General features: G+C 35.9%; 1 long non-coding RNA gene across 1 annotated transcript; it reads left to right on the forward strand.

Annotated features, from left to right (window-relative positions):
• The first annotated feature begins 1,038 nt into the window (after window positions 1–1,038).
• LOC138877143 (uncharacterized) lies at window positions 1,039–6,958 on the forward strand. Its single transcript, XR_011402469.1, has 2 exons — window positions 1,039–1,766; window positions 6,561–6,958. It is a non-coding gene; the product is annotated as an uncharacterized lncRNA (long non-coding RNA).
• The last annotated feature ends 637 nt before the right edge of the window (window positions 6,959–7,595 follow it).

The following is a 7,595-nucleotide window of genomic DNA, read 5'->3' on the forward strand; positions in this document are numbered from 1 at the left end:
CTCTCTGATTTTAGCCGTATACAAATAGAATTCTTACATGAAATCGATTCCTCACTCATATTGGCTGAAACAAGCTAGAAATAGACAACTCTTCCTCAAAGAAACTGACGGATTATATTGAATATTAAATTGGAACTACAAGCAATTACTAACAATTGCAAGGAAAATGAAATAGAAAGCTAAGAAGAAATAGAATGGATAATCAAAAAGAGATGAGAACTAGATAGAAAAGGGGATGAGATACAGATTCAGAAGATAAGTGAGAAGCAGAGACTTGGTCGAAGCTGCAACATAATTCAGATAATGTTTCTTTCTAATCCCATAGTCCTTTTTAACCACTTGCTAACTAGGTCTAGATCCCAAATATAATTTTCCAATATTTTACTCGGCCCAATAATTTTAATTGACTCAGTCTCATTTATCTCTTCTAACCTATAGGCCCTTATGGAGTCAACTTGGTTCACAAAATTGGCTTTGACGAATTGCCCTTTATTCTGTCTAGAAATATTGGTGTTTTTGTTTATTATGAAAGGGAAAGAGGTGATAACATTTTGAGTACTGAAGAAGACTAAGACATTGGTTTTGAGTAATGGATTAAATGAAGAACGTTTCTATTAGACTAACTATCAAATAGCAGTCAAGTGCTAATTCAATTATCCTTCAAATGTAGTGTTTCTAAAGTAACAAAGTTACAGACTTCTTTTAACATAAAGTAAGGTGTAAGAGCAATGCAACTACTAATGGCAATAATATTATCAGTCAATACTATTAGATACAAACAAGTGAGGCTTGCTCAATTGGTAAAAACACAAAATTTATCGATCAACAAGTAAGTATTTCAAAAAGTAAGTTAGACATACTTTTTGTTCCTCCCATAATCTCGCATAAGCAAGGCTAGGTTTTTTTCCCCAAAAGTTCTCCATCGGAGATTATATTGAAGATAAGTTAAGGAACATAGAGGGGGCATATACCTGACCTCATAAAAATAGAGTTAATTGGACAAATTCAATTTTACAATTGACTTATCCCTAAGAAAATAGAAAGGAAAGGAGGAGGGTTACTCCTGAAATAATTAAGGTCACAAAAATTTCTAAGTATGAAACTTAGCACAAATATCACATTCAACGTGGATCAAAGATGAAGGTGCTCTTCCTCACCTTAATTCTAAAACTTGGTCTTCTTGGATCATCATTCTTCACTGAGGATGTAATCTTCCTTGGCATGTTTATAGCCCTAATGAAAAACTGATTCTTTCTATCTCTTTCCGCTAAATTAGCTAGAAGATCAGCTGGAATGTTACCTTCGCTGAAGGTGTGAGTGAATTGAAACTATCCATCTATGTTCATTGCTTGAATCTCTTTGACTTCTTCTCTGATTTACCATGCCTTGGAGATTTCTGCCTTTATCATTTGAAGAACTAGTAAAGAATCTGACTCAATAGTTAATCTGTTAAAACCGTGGTCTAAACACCACCTCATAGCCTGCACCTCAGTTGAATTATTGGAGCAACACCCCAGATACACAGTGAAAGCCATGACTATATGTCCAAGGTGATCTCTTAAAATCCCACCACCCCCAGCGCTCCCAAGATTTCCTTTTTTGCACCCATCTACATTTAATTTGAACTCACCGAAAGTAGGATTATTCCATATCACTGGAATTATGCTCAGCATTCTCTTAATCCTGTCAACCATTTGGATAATTCTTGGAAAGGGAGAGGTGAAGGATAAAGGAGGGAATTGAGCCGAAAGAAGCAGTTGCATCAGGTAGGTAATTTTTGCAATGATACTGCTAGTAGTATTTCTAACTCCCTTATATTTAACAGTACATCAATATTTACAAATTTCCCAACATATAACAGATTGAAACATTGCAATATCAACTCATGAACTTTGTTTTGAGATTTAACAATCCACCATCTAATAAATTTGGCTTTTATGCCACCTGTTGATTGCATCCTCAAACCACATGCATCATGAAAATATTTCCAAACTTTCTCAGCAACCACACTTTCACAAAAAAGATGACTAATGGACTCAGAGGTATCATTAGGACAACAATAGCATTTTGAAGGGCCATGCACACCAAATTTAACCGAAGAATCATCTGTGGCTAGTTTACCATTCAATAACCACAATGTATGGAAAGAGACTTTGAATGGTAACTTACTATGCCAAATCTTAGAGAGGGTGAGAGAGGAACCTTTAGATTTCCTAATAGCCTTCCAAGCTGATTTGCTTGAAAAGGAGCCATTGTAATTCGCAAGCCAAATAGGTTGATCCTTCTCTCTAGAAGTAATCCTGATAAACTGGATATGAGATACCAAATTAAGAGGAAGAACATCATGGAGCTGTTCCAGATTCCTTTGATTACTTGAGATGAATTCAGACACTCTAATCTTCTTAGACTTGTTACCTTGTCCAATTACTTTGGCTAATGCACCTTTCTTTGTCTATTTGTCCCACCAGAAAGAGATGTTGTCCTTACGCACTTTCCATAAGATATACTTTTCACATTTTTTTCTAATATCCATTAGCCTTCTCCAAGAGTGAGATTGAGAATATTCTTCTTTTTAGAAACTGGATGACTTCTTTTATAGTACTTGGCTTCCAAAAAGAGAGTGAGAATGGACTTATGAGTTCTGAAATTCCACCAAGCTTTAGCAGCAAATGAAATGCACATTTCATGCAATGACCTAAATCCCACCCCTCCCTCTATCTTAGGATAACATAAATTCTTCTATGAAAACTAGTGATAGTTCTCTTACTTTCTGAAGATCCCTAAAATAATTAGCAAGAGATTTTTCAATATGTCCGAGGGTAGTTTTTGGTGGATGCACAACAGATATGATATAAAATGATAATAAATGCAGTACAGACCTGATAAGGACTGCTCTACCCTCAACAGAAAGAAGTTTTCCTTTCCACCTCTGAGTTCTATTTGCTATTTTGGCCACCATATTTTCAAAATAAGAAAAAAAAATCCTTCCAAAGTAAATAGGGCACCCCAGATAAGTAAAAAGGAAAGGGGAATAGGAAAAACCAATAATGCATTTGATATCATCTATGATAGAAATAGGAGTAGAGAGAGATACCAGAAAAGAAGATTTCCTTTTATTCACCATTTGACCTGAGATTTGCTCATAATTTTCTAGCTTCCTTATTATCATGGCAATGGATAGGAGGTCCCCAGAGGAAAAAAGTATAGTTTCATCGGCATATGTAAGATGAGTTATAAAAGGACTGTCATGGTCCACAGAAAAAAAGGATGAAATTCTCATTCTTCAATTTATCCATCATATTAGATAATAGCTCAGCTCCAATAACAAATAGTGTGGGAGATAGTGGGTCACCTTGTTTGAGATCTCTTGAGGATTTGAAAAATTCATGCCTAACTCCATTGATATTAATGGAATACCAGTTGTTAGAGACCAACCTGGCAACAATGTCAATCCAAAATTCAGAGAATCCCAATTGTCTCAAAGTCTGGCAAAGGTAGTCCCAAGCAACCCTATCAAAAGCTTTGGCCATGTCCAGTTTGAACACTACATTCCCGTTGAAATTTGGCCTTTTTAAATTGTGAACCAATTTCTGTGTGAGCATTGCATTGTCAGAGATCGATCTCCCTTTTATGAAGCCCGTTTGGTTAGGGGAGATGATCTTATTCATCAACGGGGATAGTCTAGTATTAAGTAGCTTGGATATGATTTTGAAAGCAGTTGCTTAAGCTAATAGGCCTAAAATCAGTGTATCGTTGGGGGGTTGTCAATTTTAGGGATAAGGACTAGGCATGTCTGAGTGAAATATCTCGGGAGTTCACTACCAGAAAAGAAATCCAATATAACATCATAAAGATCCTCAGCAATAATATCCCAGCAGTGATGAATTTTTTTTCCAGATAAGACATCCGGACCAGGTGAACTACTACTACTCATAGAGAAGACCACTTGTTTCACTTCATTCATAATTGGAATGGCCTCCAATGCCAGGTTATCATCTTCACCTATCACTCTGGGAAGCCTCCTGAGCATAGAAAAATCTCTACATGTAGTCTCTTGTGCGAACTGATGTTCAAAAAAGGCAACAGCTTCAGTAACTATGTCATCCTTATTTTCAATCCATGTGTCATCATGTTTTTAATTCTTGTTAACTGTAGCTTTTTCCTTCTGGAGTTGATAAAAGAATGAAAGAACCTTGTGTTATTATCCCCCTCTGAATACCACTTCAATCCAGCTTTTTGCCTCCAAAACGATTTTTCATTATTAATGTGCCTGATAAGCTGAGCATTCATATTGTTGTACTCCATCATATTACACTCTGAGCTATCATTCAAATACCTATCCTCATGCTCTGCCAACCTGTTTTGTAGTTCCTTGGTTTTGTCACAAATATTCCCAAATAGTGTTTCCAGTCCAGGAGGAGAGGCTCTTACTAACATTCTTAAGCTTGAGATGAAATTTTCATATAGGACCTCGTTCGACCTATATCTGCCAAGCTTGTTCAACGACTTTTAAAAAGTCCTCTAGTTCAGTCCCAAAATATAAGAACCTGTAATATTTCTTAGGCTTGTTGGCCGTAGAAATAAGCAGTGGAGCGTGATCAGAGCCAGTTCTGACCAAATGAACAACTGAAGTATCAAGAAAGCTCTGCAACCATTCAGAGTTTACTAATGCCCTGTCCAATCTTGCCCATATTCTCTTACTAGGTGCCCACCCATTACACCAGGTGAAGGGGTTACCAGGTAGCCAAGGTCCATAAAACCACTGCCTACTATACAATTAATGAATGGAAGGCTTTTAGACATACTATGAATTCTACCCCCTTCTTCTCCTCAGGCTCCACAATAGAATTAAAGCCACCAGCGACTATCCATGGTGAACTCATATCATCAGAAAAAGATAGGATATCATCCCACGGTGATCCCCTGAGATGAGCCTTACAGTTGGCATATACCAAAGTGATGAATAATGTTACCCCATTGTTGTTGATTGAAAATTAATTAATTAATCAACAAAAAGACTTTTTTCTTTGGTAATAAATGTAAAATATTAAAATAACAAAACAAAAGATTAATAAACCTAAAGAGCATCTTATACCTTGACTAAAAGAATCATCGAGGATATAAGACCTCGGAGAAGGAAACTAATTACAAAATCTTTGAACAAATAACCTCACACCTAAGTGTCCTTTTTGAACTCTTAAGTATTCTAACTCTCTCCCGAATATCCATTTTGCAACGGTCTCATGTAGGACTTTTCTTTATTACTACTCCCTCCGTTTCAATTTATGTGAACCTATTTCCTTTTTGGTCTGTTCCAAAAAGAATGATCCCTTTCTAAATTTGGAAGCAATTTAGCTTAAACTTACAATTCTACCCTTAATGAGAAGCTTTTATAACCACACAAATACCCTGAGCCCCTTTTTGATTTGTTTAGGACCACAAATTCTAAAAGTCTTCATTTTTTTCATAAATTTCGTGTCTAGTCAAATAAGTTCACATAAATTGGAACAGAGGGAATATTATTTCTTCAACAAAGACTTTCTTTAGATAACAGAATAAAATAGACATATCACATAATTGAATAAGAATATTAGTGTTTGAATTCATAATCATGCATGTAATATAATTGCTCCATGTCCTCCACTGCTAGTCAAAACATGGAAATCAAGTCTTTCTGTAACAACCTCATTTGTTCCAAATTTTTTTGGTTATTATAGTGAAGTATTATTATAGAGAACATATATTATAACATAGCATAAAAGTTAATTTCAAAAGAAATTTGACTTTTATAGTGAATAGTTGTTATATAGTGATGCTGTTATAGAAAGGTCTGACTGTACATCTTAAATATCTTTTCTATTCATGCATATGTTAAATTACTATTAGGACTTGAGAATTTGTCCTTGTTGACATTGTCGTAATTATATGAGATGTAACAGAAAGCTATCCGAAGGAGTTTATTTCATATGTGAACTCCAAAAAGATCTTAACATGACATAAATACGACTTCTAATAAATTCTAATAATTTGATCACGACTAATCAAGCAAGTTCCAAGAGAAGTCCCCCGCAGACAACTTATGTAACCTTGCCAACATATGTAACGCTGAAGCAACAAAAAAGAAACTTGTAATGGATTTAACTAAGATTCGAACTTACTTTAAGATCGCGACAAATACGTCCATAATGATGAAGATATTCTAAAACTTTTAGTAGGTCAAAGAAAATTATTGCAATAATTGTTTCTTGAAAACTATCAGACACGAGGACCCCATCCATGTAAGGAACTACAACCCATATATTATGATCACCAACGAAGGATACAAGACCAATAATCTCATACAGAAAAACTAAAATAAAATACCAGCAAGTTATACAAATATAGTGTTGACACAATTTAATTAGATTGAGTACAGAAAATACACAAAAAGAAGATCACATCTGAAGAAACTGCTTAAGTCTTTTCTTACAAGGATAAAAAGATATAGGGAATACATCACATGCAATTTTATTTTGCTAGAAAATTGAAAGAAAAGCTTCATAGCTTCTTGTATATGGTAGAAATCGGGGCTACCCGATTTCATTCTTTGGTAGGGATAGAAATGTTGGGTCAAAGAGCTAGGATGTCGAGTCCGGAATCGAAGCCTCTTTTCGAACCAAGGTTGACATCAATCGTTGCCGGAAAGAGACACACTTCGAGTGACATAGGTATAGTTTGATAACGGAAAAGGCAAGATATCCGCGATTGGCTGAGGATCGTGGTGTGAAGCTTGGAACGGATCAATTTACGACGGTTAATCAGATGTTAATATGGTTTCCTACTATACTTAGAAGTGTACTTTATTTAAGACTCCTCTATTATATAAAGAGGGATCTCATTCATATGTAATCATTATTATTTACTGATAAGAATATATACATTCATTACTTTCCTACTATTTCACTTACTGTTCATCAGAGTTGCTTTATCACTCATTATTCTTACTATCCCACCTCGAGACCATCCCAAGTCGAGGTCGAGACATGGATAGCATACTGGTTTGATTTATTTTATTCTCTAATTTATTCATTTATTTACTTGCTTATCAATTGGTATTAGACGAAATCACATATCCTTAAAACCACAATATAAGTTTAATTGTTATCCGAATTTGAGGGTAAACAGTTTGGCGCCCACCGTGGGGTTAAGGATAATAGTGATTGTTCGGTCTTGATTCTGATAACACACATTATTTTACGCTTTTTCTTGTCAAGTATCTTTGCTTTTAGGTTAAAATATGTCAAACTCACAAAACGCACCCACACATGGTGACAATGGCCTCGGGTTTCACGGGGAAAAAGACAATGTAATTGCTCCAGGAGCCGAGGTGCCACAGGCTAATCTCGAGGGAGCACCGGTTGTCAATCCAGTCGATGTCAGTTCACACGTTGCTTTAAATACGGACCTATGCGCGGACCCCGAAAAGAGCGTACGCAGAGAAGGCCGATCTGGTGGCCAAGGTACACAGGGCATAGGAGACGGAGGAGTCAGACTCCAAGTGATATTCGAGATGATACAGGCTCAGCAAGCTGCTATTGCTAAGCTACAAAATCAAC

The sequence above is a fragment of the Nicotiana sylvestris genome, chromosome 9 (assembly GCF_000393655.2).
Source record: "Nicotiana sylvestris chromosome 9, ASM39365v2, whole genome shotgun sequence".
NCBI lineage: Eukaryota > Viridiplantae > Streptophyta > Magnoliopsida > Solanales > Solanaceae > Nicotiana > Nicotiana sylvestris.